Genomic DNA, 3,610 nt, shown 5'->3' on the forward strand with positions numbered 1-3,610 from the left:
CATTCCTTACATATACCTAAAGGAAGTAAAAAGAAGTCAGTATACTAGAAGAAATACCTACCTACCAATGCTCATTGCAACACAATTCATTTTAACCAAAATAAATCAGACTCACAAGGTATCACAAGATTTCCCTTATAAGTGATATCTGAAAAATGATATGAATATAGGAGGAAAACCATTATTAGACAAGAAAAAAATAATAAGAAAGAAGATGTAAGGGAAGATAAGAGGGATAATTGATATGATGAAAATATATGCTATGTACATATATGAAAAGGGCACAATAAAACTGAATATTTTGTGAAATTAATATGCATTTATATATACTAATATAATATTTTCATGTATATCTATATGCAAAGACTGTAATTTTTCTCAGTGTATCAGGAAGGGCTCACTAAAGCAACAGATTTAATGAAATTATATGGATTTACAAGGTAGGCTTACAATGGACACATGTAGAATCAAATGTGGAAGAATACCAAAGGGTAGAGTCCCATTGGAAACTGAAGGGTCTGTGTTGCAAGATTGAAGTCTGAAGTGGAAGGCTAAAGATGGGCATGCCAAGGGAATGTTAAAGAGTAGAGCTCCTCTGAAATAAACTAAAGCACAACTTCTATATGTTTCCACTTTTTATCCCATTCAGACTATAAGCCTATTGGTTGGAGCCACTCACATACAGGTTTGGTAATCTATCTTCTGTAAATCTGTTCAACTATTCCCAAAAGTATGCTAATATGTTGAGTTCTTTTTACTCAAGTTGATACAACAGAAAACTATCACACTTAGTCAATTTTCTCATTGCTGGGAAAAAAATATCAAACATACATGAATTAAAGAAGGAAAAATTAGGGCCGGCCAGATAGCTCAGCGGACTAAAGTGCCTGCATAGGCACAGCAAAGTGTCTGGGGTTCAATTCCCAGCATGCTGTGCCAGCCCCATCCCCAAAGTGTACTGAGACAGTTATTGAGACTGGGCATGGTAGCATTCACCTGTAATCCCAGAGCTTGGGACGCTGTAAACAGGAGGATCACTATGAGTCCAATTTAAATAGTGAGACCTTGTAGACCCTGTACTAAGTACATACAAAATAGAGAAAGAAAGAAGGAAAAAATTATTAGACTCACAGTATGTAGATGTATCTGACCATATTTGGCTGTATCCAGAGCAGGTTGGCATGACAGGGGGCATTGCAGAGGACAAACTGCTGAAGGCATAGAGTTAGGGAAGCAGAGAAAAATCAAGAGAAGTGGGATGGGGATAGACCTTTTCAGGGCACACTTACATTCATACACCTCCCCAGCCATTGTTTAACTTCTGTATTGGTTACTTTTCTCTCATCGCTGAGACAAAATACCTGACACCAAAAATTAAGGAAGGAAAGTTTATTTATCTAATGGTTTGTAGAGGTTTCAGTCCATAATTAGCTATCTCCAAGGCAGGGTGGCTTGGCAGAAGGGCAACAGTTAATGGCAGTGGAAAATAGCAAAAGCAACAAGATCAATCACAGACTAGAAACCCGCACTCACGATTGCATGAGGCTTTGGAGGGACATCTAAACACAAAGCATAACATTTCCCAATATCACATGTAACAATAAACTCATCAATGGACTAATCAACAAATAAATATCACAGTCCTAAGATCCAGTCACTTTCTAAAAGCCTCACCTTTGAGCTCATGAGGTTTTGGGTGACCCCAAAAGACTCAAATGTATCCATTTATGAAAACTGAATTCAGTCTAGTCTAAGCATTTCCAAATTTCTAATAGTTTTATCATTGTGGAAAAAGTCCAGATCCAAAGTCTCTTCTGAGATATAAGGCAAACTCTTAACTGCCCTTATAAAGAAAAGTTAAACATTTCCAATAACAAAGGATCAAGTCAAATAATCTTATTCCAAAAGAGAGAAATAAGATATATAAGAATGAAACCAAAGTAAGACTGAAATCCAACAGGATTAGCATTGCATTCTGTAATTCCATGTCCAGTACACAAGACAAGATGTGAGAATATTTGTTCACCAAACAATTTGGGCAGCTCCATTTCTACAGCAATGCTGATGGTTGTGGACTTCATGGCTGGCTTCACTCACTGCTTGTGGTTTTCCTCAGATGTCTCACATCACAGGCTTCTCTTCTAGGATCTCTACTGCACTTTTGGCTCCACACTCATCACTTTACACACTGCCCACTTGGGGAACAATTCCAAGCCACCAAAGCCTTCTGAAATATGAGTGAAAGAATTCCTGAACCCTCAAGTTTTGCATTCCTCATGTACATGAAACCACCAGAGTGGGAATGATGATTATGCCAAGTTCTGACACCAACTGAAGCAGTACCTGTGGTTCCTTCTGTCATGGCAGTGAGGGATTCTGAGTTCTATGAGCTCAATCCCCTGGAACAAATTTCCTAAGCAGCAGTTATTCTGGAGTACAATGCCTTAGAGATATCTACTCAAAGCAAGGACTCACTTTTATGAACTTAAATCTGTAATGGTGGGATCTTCCTCATTCTTGATATGCCCTCAAAGTGTCTTTTATATTGTCCTGTCATAAAGTTTTTGGCTTTTTAAATTGCTAATTTTTTAGCAACCAAGCTCTCCTTTGTTCCATCTCTCAGTTCTCCACTTTACTAGAGTTACCTTTCTGACCAAACTCAAAATATTTTAAATCATTCTACATGAGTGATTGCTTTTCATACTTAATGAGAGATAGATAAAACCCCAACAGTTCTCAAGTCACTTCTTGAATATTTGGCTGCCATGGAGTTTCCTCCACAGATTAACTACTTTATTGCCTTTAATCTTCTTCTCCCACAAAGCTTCAGGACTTGAAGAAAAATATAGTCAGATTTTCTGTCAAAATATTATAGTCAAATCATACAGAATAACAGGCAGCTAGAGAGGCATAGATTCCAACATAGAATTAGGATATCCAGGCCTTCATTAGATAAACAGGAGCCTGAGGCAATAACTAATAAGCGTTGGATTGAGATCAAGTCCAGGGATATAATTAGCGAGGAAACAAGCAAAGGGACAAGAAACATGACTATTATATCACTTTTTGCTCCTACCTACATGGAAAATATGTTTTTCTTCTCACTGTCCTTCTAACAAGCCACTTAGATAAGCTACAGGGCAAGAGGAACCTACAGACATACTTGCTACATACTTCAACTCTCTTTGGACCCATTTCTAGTTTCTTTTTTCTGTAATTTTATTGAGACAAACAATGAGACAGTTTCAAATCAAATTGGTAGGACAGTTTCAATAATTAACACATTGCATAATGTCTTCTTAGTGGTTATTTGTTGTACAAGATGCAGACATGATATCCTATTTACAAACACTATTACAACAAATCCCTCTATTCATTGAATTAAAAGAATGTAGCTATGCATCCTAACCATTTTGAATACACAGATACAAAATGGCCATTCATCTGTATTCCCTTTTTTTGTTTGGTTCCGTCATTTAAATATTATAGGTGTGTGAACTCAGAAAAATATTCCAAAATAATTCAGTAGTCCATAATAGTATTGGGTCTTCTGCTTGACTGGCAATGTCAGAAATTGTTGACCTGAGTCCCCTACAGCTCAACATAACAC

The sequence above is a fragment of the Octodon degus genome, unplaced genomic scaffold (genome assembly GCF_000260255.1).
Source record: "Octodon degus isolate 3935 unplaced genomic scaffold, OctDeg1.0 scaffold00224, whole genome shotgun sequence".
Classification (NCBI taxonomy): domain Eukaryota; kingdom Metazoa; phylum Chordata; class Mammalia; order Rodentia; family Octodontidae; genus Octodon; species Octodon degus.